Source organism: Bos indicus, chromosome X, assembly GCF_029378745.1.
Source record: "Bos indicus isolate NIAB-ARS_2022 breed Sahiwal x Tharparkar chromosome X, NIAB-ARS_B.indTharparkar_mat_pri_1.0, whole genome shotgun sequence".
NCBI classification, from domain to species: Eukaryota; Metazoa; Chordata; class Mammalia; order Artiodactyla; family Bovidae; genus Bos; species Bos indicus.
In genome coordinates, this window is record NC_091789.1 from 13,127,959 (window position 1) to 13,141,600 (window position 13,642).

The window sequence follows — 13,642 nt, forward strand, 5'->3', positions numbered from 1 at the left end:
TACCTGCTAATATGAAAGGTCCAGGCATTGAGAAGCAGAATCCTTCCAGAAGGGCAAGGCACCTTCCCCCCTCTAGAAGATTCAAACTGCAAGGCCTTGGAGTAGTCCCACATGGGACTTGTCTCCTCAAAGTGAGGAGTTTCCCAGCCAATGCATGAAATGTTGTAGCCAGGCATTCTGGGAAACAAACTCACTCAGAAGGACAATGCAGATAGTGGAGTGCACTTTATTACACCGGTGGGCCCAAAGCAGAGTCTCCTCTTAGCCAAGGACCCCGACCAGTTTTTCTGAAAACCTTATATACCCTAAGTGTACGTACACAAACCCACCTCCCCAAACTCCCTAACAATCAAAGTTAACCCATGATTCATATGCCTTAAACCTAGGTAGTTCAGTTCAGTTCAGTTGCTCAGTCGTGTCCGACTCTTTGCGACCCCATGAATCACATCACGCCAGGCCTCCCTGTCCATCACCAACTCCTGGAGTTCACCCAGACTCATGTCCATCGAGTCAGTGATGCCATCCAGCCACCTCATCCTCTTTCGTCCCCTTCTCCTCCTTCCCCCAATCCCTCCCAGCATCAGAGTCTTTTCCAATGAGTCAACTCTTCATATGGCCAAAGTACTGGAGTTTCAGCTTCAGCATCATTCCCTCCAAAGAAATCCCAGGGCTGATCTCCTTCAGAATGGACTGGTTGGATCTCCTTGCAGTCCAAGGGACTCTCAAGAGCATTCTCCAAAAGCATCAATTCTTTGGTGCTCAGCCTTCTTCACAGTCCAACTCGCACATCCATACGTGACCACTGGAAAAACCATAGCCTTGACTAGACAGACCTTTGTTGGCAAAGTATTGTCTCTGCTTTTCAATATGCTATCTAGGTTGGTCATAACTTTCCTTCCAAGGAGTAAGCGTCTTTTAATTTCATGGCTGCAGTCACCATCTGCAGTGATTTTGGACCCCAAAAAAATAAAGTCTGACAGTTTCCACTGTTTCCCCATCTATTACCCATGAAGTGATGGGACCGATTGCCATGATCTTCGTTTTCTGAATGTTGAGCTTTAAGCCAACTTTTTCACTCTCCACTTTCATCAAGAGGCTTTATTAGTTCCTCTTCACTTTCTGCCATAAGGGTGGTGTCATCCAGTGGACAATTATCAATAGGCCTGTGGTCATATCCCAATAAGCATAATAGAATGTATGATTCTATTCGGTTACACAGATAATCAGGGTATTCTTTTAGCGAAGGGCTCTTCCTTCCAGGGGCCTGGTTTTCCAGTTGGTATGTCGTTTCCATATATACTGGACATATAGCTCAAAGTCCACAGTCCAGCCCAAGATGGAGTCCTGCTTTCAAGATGGAGCCTGTTCTAGTTCCTCCTTCAAAACTTCCTCTGTGCCCTCATCAGCCATCTCTTCCATTTCACCTGAAATTGTTTACATTTTTTGACATTTGATGCAAAGTCAGGTCAGTGTTCCTGGGCCTTGTCAGAACTCCCAGAGCACAACAGCACAGGACTTGTGAGGAACCTCCAATGTTAAAAGGCCCATTGCAAGGCTCATCAGAAAATCAAATACATAACTCTAAAAATATCCTCCGTGATCTATGTATGTAGCCACGGTGTCTGACAAATTCAATTAAATCTGTCATACATCATTCTCCACAGTGTTATTGAGAGAGACATAGTAGTATCGAATTTTAATTATTCAGCTCCTATTGATCCTACCATAATCTGGTGAGAATCATTTGCAAACTGACAGGCCCCTCAGGAGACAGGCACTATTATCTAATTATAAATCTCACAGTGTCATTTGATACAGTGTTCGGGTTTTTCTTTTCCACAAGAAGAGCCCCAATATTTGCCAACAAATTCCTATATAGAAACCCAAACAGTGCACACCAATCTTAACTTCAGCTGAGATAACTAGAGCCTGGATTGTGGCATCAATCCCTGGGCCCTGCCCCATCACCCTGTCCCCAGAGTTTGTTATAGGATTTCTCCACCAAGTCCCTTCCTCCCCCACCATACCTGACTGGCCATTCATCCCAAAGGGCCCTGTGATCTAGGCTAAAGCCTCTTTGGTGCTAATAAATCAGTGGCAACTATTTTTGCATTTTCACATTCACATTTTTGCATTCTCAACATACAGAAGTAAGGAATGGTGGGAATATCAGGTCCCTGGCCCACAGCTGGAGAGACATTGGGAAAAGAAATACCTCAAGATGCAACTTAACCCCACCTCCCAGAACACCCTGAAAGACTGGCCCAGGAATAAACAGTCACCCAGCCAGCTAGCCAACAAGTATTTTCTGAACACTGAATCTGTTCCAAGAACACTGGTAGGCCCTGCGGGGATACAGTGGTGAACACAATACAAATGTACCTTAACAGAATAAACGGCTACAATGAATTTAAGTGGTGCAAACATGTAACGGGCTATGAAGAAATAAAAAGGCAAATAAAATAGGGTTTTGAATGGCTTGAGACACCCCTGATTAACCTGGGAAATGGTTAATTGGCATTACGTGGGTGAAGAGTGAGGCTGGGAGAGACAAGGCTTGTAAGGCTGCCTGCAGTAAATACAGCTGGTAAGTATGGTTGCTGTGTGAAATGAAACTATCTCTTGCCATATCAACAAACAAGAAATGGCACACCCCTCAGCGACTTCTGGCCTCCAAATGTGAATGAGGGCTCCCAAAACTGTGATCCAGCATATGCTGCCACCCCCCATGGTGACTGCTGAGGAGCCTGGGGAATGCAAGAAGCAGCCATCTGCCACTCTTTAAGGGGAACAAGGAAACAGGATTTGGCCCCAGATAGCTGAGGTACATATGAAAGGAATGAACTCAGTCAGCCCAGAGGCTTGCATCTTCCCACACATAGAATGCTAAATTCCTTAACTTGGGATATCTGGTTTCGTTTAATTAACAATAATCTTTTGATGTTCAGACTGTCTGCTCTTTGGTGCAAAACTTCTGTATAACCTGGCGCCTCCCCTCACCTCCTTGGAGCAGTTTTCTCAGTTACTGAGATGCTGTCTCCATGGGTTGGAGTCCTAAGCATTTCCACCAAATAAAATAACTCTTCACTGCCAGGTTGTGACTCTAGTTTTTAATCAACACTGGTGATGGGAAAGGGCAACAGACAGCTGCTGGTGATAGCCTAGGGTGTGGGATCAGATCTGAATGATGGGGTTTGTCTTCTAATTGGCATAGCAATTCCCAGCAGGTGTGGTAGGAGTATCGTGGCTCTGTTGGCAGACATCACCTTTGGCAGTGGGCACCACTGTTGGTAACTTATGGTGGGGGCTGAGTTCCATTGGCATAGACAGCAGTAGGACTCCAACCCAACTTTTCCCAGACATCTACCCAACTTTACCCGTTTATATCATTTATTGGGGAAAAAAATCTTGTTTTCACCTCTGATTTGAAATGCCATATTTATCATGTGCTAATATGTTTTAGGGTCTATTCTTAGGCTTATTTTATAGTTTTAATTACTGTAGCTTTGTAATCGATCCTAATATCTGAAAAAGTCAGCTCTCTACTCTTATCCAGGTTCTTTCATGCTATTCTTGTGCATTTATGTTTTCTATACAGACTTCAGGTTCCTAACAGACATCTTTATTTGATTATCTTAAAGTTGTCAAATCCACATCTTTATGACGACAAGTGTTCCAACCCAAGAATATGGTGTGGGTTTTCCATTTGTTCAAGTCTCCAATTAGATTGTTCCTCTCCATGTTTTAAGTTATCTTCAAAAAGATCTTGCATGCTCCTGGATAAATCTATTCCTAGGTCTGTTATTTTTTTTTATAATTAAAAATAGGATTCTCCCATTCTGTGTTATACTTGGTTGTTTGTACATAAAAGGAGCTTGTCGATTTTGTCTATTAATGTCCTGAGAAGTCTTTCTGAATTACGTTTACCATATTTAAAAGTTGATTCCCTTGTGCTTTCTATGTATTCAATTACATCACAGAAAAATATCAATAATTTTGCCTTTTATTTTACCATTTTATACTTATTTCTCTTTTATAATTGGACTGACTAAAATTTCTAGAACAAAGTTAATTCTTACCTTCCTTCCTGAATGGAAAATCCTTCTAGTGTTTCACCTTTTAGCATGATATCAGCTTTTAGAGGTTTTTAGGTAGGTAGATAAGTTATTTTAAGGACTATTTAGCTATTAAATACCTCAGTTGGTAAAGAATCTGCCTGCAATGTGGAAGACCTGGATTTGATCCCTGGGTTGGGAAGATCCCCTGGAGAAGGGATAGGCTACCCACTCCAGTATTCTAGCCTGGAGAATTCCATGGACTATACAGTCCATAGGGTGGCAAAGAGTTGGACACGACTGAGCAATTTTCACTTTCAGCCATTAAAATTTTATTGAGTGATTTTTAATTGGGAATAATGTTAAATATCATATCTTTTCAGCATTTCTAGTGATTGTATGATTTTTTCTTATTTTCTAAGTATGATGGGAGAATAGGCAACAGAGAGAGGAATAACAGTTGGGGGTGATTTCATAGAGAATGCTGCAGTTGAGCTGAGATCTGAAGGATGACTAAGAGTTCTGGTTTTGAAATGGCAAACTAAATGCACATGGTAGTTTCCCTACCTCCTAACTCCAAACCCTCTATTCTTAAGTTTTTTAAGCCAAAGCTAAGAAATGGGCTAAATAGCTGGGCTGAAAATCAGGAGACATCGTTAGATGACTGAAATTTGAGAAATCTTTGAGAAACTGACGGCCAACCAATTCAACTGAGGAAAACAGCAGCCTAGAAGATGCACAAATTAGGTACCACAAACTGTTTTCACAAAACACAGAAGCAAAGCGAAGGGCACACCATGCTTGAAGTCAATGAAATCTGAGAAAAGGAGAAACCAACAAAAAAGATTAAAAGTGGGAGGAGGGTGGATACTGAGACGCTTACAGCAAATAAGTTGTCCAGATTGAAGTTTGAAGACAGGAGAAGAGGACAACAGAGGATAAGGTGGCTGGATGGCATCACTGATTCAATAGACATGAACTTGGGCAAACTCTGGGAGGTGGTGATAGACAGGGAGGTCTGGCGTGCTGCAGTCCATGGGGTTGCAAAGAGTCAGACATGACTTGGTAACTGAACAACAAAACTTCCAGCTTCTGTGCAGTCCCCTGCCCCATCACCCCTGTGAGTCAGGCTCCAGCATTTAGGCAGGAGCAAGTACTTGAGTTAGAGAAATGTAATAGTGTCTCCAGAGGCTGGCAACTTCTGGGAGGAATGCAAAATGGTCATGTTCCAACTGCTACAATATCCTGCCCATCAACAACAGACCCCAGTGAGCAACTCCTGGGGAACTGCACAAACAAGGGCAGTAAAGAGTCTAGCAAGGAATCACATCAATAAAAGTAACTTCATAATCAGAAATCACACAATAAGCTGAAGGGCAAGGAAGGACTTTACCAGGTGGAGATGGAGAGAGATACACCAGCTTCTGCCTGCTATGTATCAAAAACACAGGCGCCCCTGTTTGAGTTTCCTGAGCCATACAGCAAATTCCCCTTGGCTATCTATTTTACATATGGTAATGTAAGTTTCCATGTTACTCTTTCCATACATCTCATCCTCTCCTCCCCTTTCCCCATGTCCATAAGTCTATTCTCTATGTCTGTTTCTCCACTGCTGCCCTGTAAATAAATTCTTCAGCACCATTTTTCTAGATTCCATGTATATGCATTAGAATATGATATTTATCTTTCTCCTTCTGATTCACTTCACTCTGTATAATAGGTTCTAAGTTCATCCATCTCATTAGGACTGACTCATATGCATTCCTTTTTATGGCTTTTTATTCCTTTTTCATTTTGTATATTTACAACTTCTTTTTTAATGTAAATTTATTTATTTTAATTGGAGGCTAATTACTTTACAATATTGCATTGGTTTTGCAATACGTTGACATGAATCCACCACGGGTGTACATGTGTTCCCCATCCTGAAACCCTCCCCCCCCACCTCCCTCCCCATTCCATACCTCTGAGTCATCCCAGTGCACCAGCCCTGAGCACCCTGTATCATGCATCGAACCTGGACTGGTCATCTGTCGATGGATATCTAGGTTGCTTCCATGTTCTAGAGGGGTGGGATGGGGAGGGAGATGGGAGGGAGGTTCAAAAGGAAGGGGATATATGTATACCTATGGCTGATTCATATTGAGGTTTGGCAGAAAACACTAAAATTCTATAAAGAAACTATCCTTCAAAAAATAAGTTTAAAAATGGTATTCAAAGGAAAAAAAAAAAAAAACACAGGAGCAAGGAAAAACAGGATATGTTTCAAATACAGAACATTGGAGGAGAGAGGGCAATAAGCCTAGAAAGGTAGGCTGAGGCCAGATTGGTGATGGCTTCAGATGCCAAGTAGTGGTGTTTGTTTTTTGTTTGTTTGTTTTTTGTTTTTGTTTTTCCTATAAACAGTGAGGATGAAGACAGAGGCATTTATGAAGGAGAGAGTGAAATGATGACAGCTGTGTTTTAGAAAGATGACTCTGATGGGCATTTGGCATGCAGATAGAAGGAGAGAGTAATTTAAGGGGTCCAGCAACAGACTAGAGGTGATGAAGGCCTATTTGAGGACACTGGCAGTAGGAGAGAAAAGGAAAGAAGTGAAATGTTGTAAAGCATCTGTAATTGATCATATTTAAGGGCAAGGGGAACTGAAGGAGACATGGGCAATATGAAGTTGCATTTCTTGTACCATTCCCTGAATGGGGAAAAAAGAAGACAACTACATCTGGTTTTGGTTTCTTTCATCAATATTGTTGTTTGGGGGATAAGAAACTCACGTTGTGACAATTTGAGTTTGAGGTACCTGCATGATATCTTAGTGAAAATGTCCCATAAGTTGTTGCAAGTTAAGATCCAAATTTCAGGGGAAAAGCCAAAACTAAAATATGTAGATGTTAGAAGTCTTTTGCAAGATTGGATGAGATCATGCACCAGAATGGATGAAGGGCAGAAGTAACAAGGAGACTGGGACAAAAGTTATAAATGTGGAACAGTTATCTTGGGGAGCGACTTGAGTCATTTTCCATAAAGCACTATGTGGAATTTGTTTTTGTTTCTACTAATCAGAACCAAATGTGTTGACCAAAGTGACCCTGAGAGTAACTCACTAGAAATAAATTGGTAGAACAAAGAGTATGTTCTCTCAACAAATAAAGATGTATTAGTTGAGTAATGTTGATATATTTAAAGCCATGCATAATGTTAGAGTTCAATACTTCTTTTTCAGTTGGGGAGACTCAAGTACAAAGCAACTGACATGACGCCTCCAAGATCAGAGTCAGCAAGAATCAGAGCACAACTAGAGTCCAGTTCTTTTGCTTTATAGTCCAGTGATTCATATTCTCCCCAAACACCCCTCCCACTAAGTCACACTGTCCTCTCCCACCACAACTAACAATTGACATGGTGGATTACTGCACTTGAGTCTAAAAACTGCAACCGTAATTGAAGGTATTTGGTGGGGACGAGGTGTCATGTACTAGGTTGATAGCTATCAATTTAATATGTAGTTAACTAGCAATTATTTCTGCCAAAAGGGAAGCCATCTCAGGAAAACTCCAAAACAATGGATACATTTCAAAATTATTTCAGTTTAACACATACAGTATTTCAAATTTATATCATTTAAAGTAAGCTGTGCACTCTTGAAAGGTTGTCTGCAAAACAGCTGTGCGTAAAGTGAATCATCCTTTCTCCCTTGACTTATAGTACAATTTCTAAGATGTAGACTCAGATAAAAGACAAAATACACTGTGTTTTCAAGATAACTTGATTCTTCCAAATCATTCAGTTCAGTTGCTCAGTCGTGTCCGACTCTTTGCGACCCCATGAATTGCAGCACGCCAGGCCTCCCTGTCCATCACCAACTCCCGGAGTTCACCCAAACTCATGTCCATTGAGTCAGTGATGCCATCCAGCCATCTCATCCTCTGTCGTCCCCTTTTCCTCCTGCCCCCAATCCCTCGCAGCATCAGAGTCTTTTCCAATGAGTCAACTCTTCCATTAGGTGGCCAAAGTACTGGAGTTTCAGCTTTAGCATCATTCCTTCCATGATAAAGACTACAAAAACACTTCTTAGAATCTGTGGACAAGAAATTTCACACCCCATAGCATGTCAAAGTTTCCAACCTTTTTCTGGATCCATCTGTTCCACACCTCTATATTAACCCCTTCTTCTAATGACACTAAACCATTAGCTGTTCCCCAAACATTCCATGCACAACTGAGTTCTTCTCTATCCCTTTGCTCACACCGTTCTTTAGTTTTGAAAAGGACTTTCTCCATCAATTCTTGTCAAAAGTCCTAGTTGTTTTTCAAAATCTAGTTTGAATTTCATTTCCCCATGAAGCCTCTTCCTCACCATTCATTCCGTATAGAAGTACTCTCTCCATCTCCACACCTCCCACAGGAAAAAATAATAGAATCAGAGGGCATGTTAGTTTTGGAGCCCATTTAAGGTATTCACACTCATGCTCAGCCATGTCCAACTCTTTGCAACTTTTTGAACTGTAGCCCGCCAGGCTCCTCTGTCCATGGGATTTCCCAAGCACAAATACTGGAGTGGGCTGCATTTCCTCCTCCAGGGGATCTTCCTGACCCAGGGATTGAATCCACATTTGTGTCTCCTGCATTGCAGGCGGATTCCTTACCCGCTGAGCCTATTACTTCCTCTTAAAATGTAGGTCAAATTTACCATTCATTCATCTGTCCTAAAAATGTGCTATGAACTAGAGATCATGCTCACTGTTAAGAATATAATGATGAGCAAGAAAGAGTCCATGCTTTCCAGTTCACAGTCAAGCTAAAGAGTCAAACCACTAAATAGGCAATTGTAATTAAATATGATTGGTGCTACGACAGGGGTTGGAAAAGGCAATGGCACCCCACTCCAGTACTCTTGCCTGGAAAATCCCATGGATGGAGGAGCCTGGTGGGCTGCAGTCCATGGGGTCACTACGAGTCTGACACGACTGAGCGACTTCACTTTCACTTTTCACTTTCACGCACTGGAGAAGGAAATGGCAACCCACTCCAGTGTTCTTGCCTGGAGAATTCCAGGGATGGTGGAGCCTCATGGGCTGCCGTCTATGGGGTCGCACAGAGTCGGACACGACTGAAGCAACTTAGCAGCATGATAGGGGTGAGCACTGGACTCGCTCAGAATCTGTCACTTCTTTCTTCTCCTATTTCTCCCTTTTGCAGTGGGAACATTATGTCCTATGACTGTCCTACCATTGTGCGTTGGAAGCATATAACTTGTTTGATTTCACAGAGTCACAGCTGGAGAGCAGTTTGTCTCAGAATGAAAATATCTAGAGTCTCATTCATATCCAATTTAGATGATATTTTGGTGAGACTTCAGAATTTAGGCTTTTAAGTTAATGGTGGAACAAGACTGCCAGGGTTCTTGAGATGGAATGAATGTATTTTGCATATAAAAAGAACATGAGTCAGGGGCAGGCTGTTATAGACTGCATAATATATGTGCCTCCCCTCTCAAAAATTTTATTTTGAAACCTAATCACCAAAGTGATGGTATTTGGAGGTAGGGCCTTTAAGAACACTCATGAATGTTATTAGTGCTCTTATAAAAGAAACTCCATTATATTTTATAATGCCCTTATAAAAGAAACTCCTTCCCTTCTTCCACCATGAGAAGTTTTAGTGAAAAGACTGTGAACAAGGAAGTGTGCTCTCACCAGACACCGAATCTGCCAGCACCTCGATCTTGGACTTCTTAGTCTCTAGAACTGTGAGAAATCAATTTCTGTTGTTTATAAGCCACCTAGTCTAAGGTACTTTGTTGTAGCATCCTGAACAAAGACAAATGGTAAAGGAAAGGGAAAAACTAAGCATTACCCTTAGGTCTCTAGCTGGGACCACTGGAAGTCATTTACTAAGATAAGAAACACAGAAAAGAAGTAAATTACAAAGTCAGAGTGAGAAGTCAGAGAAGGTAGTTTGGGTTTGAGGTATACTGAGTCTGAGGTTCTTGTATCACTGAGCACTGCATCTGGCATCCAGGAGAGGTTCAGTTCATATTTGTTATGATTTTTGTAAATAACTGATGTTAAAGAGACAAGTACAATAGAAGCTGAGCTCATGAAATCGACTGAGAAGGAATGCCAGTGAGAATGGAGAAAAACCCGAACAGTGTGTAATTTGACAAAAGTCAAAGGTAGAGGGTATTTCAGGATGAGAGTCCTGGTATAACAGAGTCAAATGCTGCCAAGAGGTCAAATTAAAGGATTAGAAATAATCCCCTGAATTTGTCAAAATGTTGGTTTCTCCTACAAAGGCAGTTTCAGTGTCATGAGTATAGAAGCTGAAGTTGAATGAATTTCAAAGTAAATGTTGCTGGGACTTTCACTTCTGGCTAAGATGGAGTAACAGGGACTGAACATACTCTCCTGGAGGAAACAACCAACCAAAAGAACAGAATAAACTCTATAAACTAATAGTTTTCAGACACTGGGCACCCAAGCAACAAATGACAATGATCCTTGAGGGATGGGAAACAAATGAGGTGAACCCTGAACCTACGATTGCCCCAGTTTACTACCTGGAAAGAGTGTTTAGGCCATGGCAGAGGAAGGGGAACCCAGACCTAACTTAATAGAATTTTTGAGTTGATAAGATGGAGCTAGAAGTCTAGAGAGGTTAGGAGGTTAGACTTTGTTGGGCAAGTTTCTGAACAACAGAGAACTCCACACAGAGAACCCTGGATATCTGTGGAGAGTCTTGCTTGAATATTCAGTTAAGTATTGATTAGCACATACACGTGAGGAAGCTTCCCAAACCTGGAAGAAAATAATTTTCTTTTCCACACTAATAAAGGATTGGAGGAAACAATAATTACTGCTCATGTAGGGTAGAAAGTGATGTCTGTTCACAGAGAAGGGGAAAAGAAAGTCATTTCCTAATGACAAATTTGTCCATTTAAGAGAGTGTAATAGTCTTAAACATCCACACACTTAGCAACAGAACTACAAAATATGGGAAGTAAAAACTGACAGCTAAAGGAGAAATTTGTAAAACCTTCATTTATCGTTGAGAACTGTAACATCTCTCCCTCAGCAACTGATAGAACTACCAGACAGAATATCAGTAAGGACAGAAAAGAACTAAGTAACACATAATCAATACAGATAAAACACTCTACCCAACAACAGAACAAGAGTCTTTTTTTACGTGAACAAGAAACATTTACTAAGACAATATTCTAGGCCATAACACAAGCCTCAAATTTAAAATGATCCTAAAACCACATAAGGCATGTTCATTTTTTCTACCAGAATGGAACTAAGCTAGCATTTACAGAAGGATCTCTGGGAAATCACAACTATTTTTCTCAATGGAACAACACATAAATGATCAGTGGGTTAAACAAGGAAGCAAACGGGGAATTTAAAACTATTTTAAATTAAATGAAAGTGAAAAGACAGCATATGAAAATTTGTAGGGGGAGCTAAAACAACAGTTCAGTCACTCAGTCATGTCTGACTCTTTGTGACTCCATGAACCGCAGCACACCAGGCCTCCCTATCCATCACCAACTCCCTGAGTCCACCCAAACCCATTTCCATTGAGTCGGTGATGCCATCCAACCATCTCATCCTCTGTCGTCCCCTTCTCCTGCTGTCCCAAATCCCTCCCAACATCAGGGTCTTTTCCAATGAGTCAGCTCTTCGCATCAAGTGGCCAAAGGATTGGAGTTTCAGCTTCAACATCAGTCCTTCCAATGAACAGCCAGGACTGATCTCCTTTAGGATGGACTGGTGGATCTTCTTGCTGTCCAAGGGACTCTCAAGAGTCTTCTCCAACACCACAGTTCAAAAGCATCGATTCTTCAGCACTCAGCTTTCTTTATAGTCCAACTCTCACATCCATACATGACCACTGGAAAAACCATAGCCTTGACTAGACGGAGCTTTGTTGGCAAAGTAATGTCTCTGCTTTTTAACATGCTGTCTAGGTTGGTCATAACTTTCCTTTCAAGGAGTAAGGGTCTTTTAATTTCATGGCTGCAATCACCATCTGCAGTGATTTTGGAGCCCAGAAAAATAAAGTCAGCCACTGTTTCCACTGTTTCCCCATCTTTTGCCATGAAGTGATGGAACCAGATGCCATGATCTTAGTTTTCTGAATGTTGAGCTTTAAGCCAACTTTTTCACTCTCCTCTTTCACTTTCACCAAGAGGCTTTTTAGTTCTTCTTCACTTTCTGCCATAAGGGTGGTGTCATCTGCATATCTGAGGTTATTAATATTTCTCCCAGCAATCTTGATTCCAGCCTGTGCTTGCTCCAGCCCAGCGTTTCTCATGATGTACTCTGCATATAAGTTAAACAAGCAGGATGACAATATACAGCCTTGACGTACTCCTTTTCACATTTGGAACCAGTCTGTTGTTCCACGTCCAGTTCTAACTGTTGCTTCCTGACCTGCATGTAGGTTTCTCAAGAGGCAGGTCAGGTGGTCAGGTATTCCCATCTCTCTCAGAATTTTCCATGGTTTACTGTGATCCACACAGTCAAAGTTAACACAATAGTTAGGAGTGGTTTTATAGCATTAAATCACATATTTAAGAGAAAAAATAATATGTCTTCTATTAATGAAACTAGAAAAAGAAGGGCAGATGTAACCCAAAATAAGGAGAATAAAGGAAATAATAAAAAGAAGAATGTAAAACTATGAAATAGGGAACAGAAAAAAACAATGAAACCAAGAATTGTTTCTTTGAATGGACCAATAAAAATGATAAACCTAAAGCCAGGCTGATTAGGAAAAATGAAACAAATTAACAATACAAGGACTGAGAGTAGTGACATAACTATCAGATCAGATCAGTCGCTCAGTCGTGTCCGACTCTTTGCGACCCCATGAATCGCATCACGCCAGGCCTCCCTGTCCATCACCAACTCCTGGAGTTCACCCAGACTCACGTCCATCAAGTCAGTGGTGCCATCCAGCCATCTCATCCTCTGTCATCCCCTTCTCCTCCTGCCCCCAACCCCTCCCAGCATCAGAGTCTTTTCCAATGAGTCAACTCTTCACATGAGGTGGCCAAAGTACTGGAGTTTCAGCTTTAGCATCATTCCCTCCAAAGAAATCCCAGGGCTGATCTCCTTCAGAATGGACTGGTTGGATCTCCTTGCAGTCCAAGGGACTCTCAAGAGTCTTCTCCAACACCACAGTTCAAAAGCATCAATTCTTTGGTGCTCAGCCTTCTTCACAGTCCAACTCTCACATCCATACATGACCACAGGAAAAACCATAGCCTTGACTAGACAAACCTTTGTTGGCAAAGTAATGTCTCTGCTTTTGAATATGCTACCTAGGTTGGTCATAACTTTCCTTCCAAGGAATAAGCGTCTTTTAATTTCATGGCTGCAGTCACCATCTGCAGTGATTTTGGAGCCCAGAAAAATAAAGTCTGACACTATAGATTCTATAAATATTAAGTGGCTATTAAGATAATATTAAGAACTTAATAAAAAGTTAATAACAAATAAAAATTTTTGTTAATCAAAGCAACAACTTAGGTAAAATTGGCAAATTCCTTCCAAGACAGCAGCTACCAGAGTTCACTC

At 41.4% G+C, this 13,642-nt stretch overlaps 1 long non-coding RNA gene across 2 annotated transcripts in view; it reads right to left on the reverse strand.

Moving 5' to 3' along the window:
• The window catches only part of LOC109555571 (uncharacterized), a 144,743-nt gene that overhangs the window by 8,364 nt on the left and 122,737 nt on the right, over window positions 1-13,642 (reverse strand). The window lies entirely within an intron of this gene.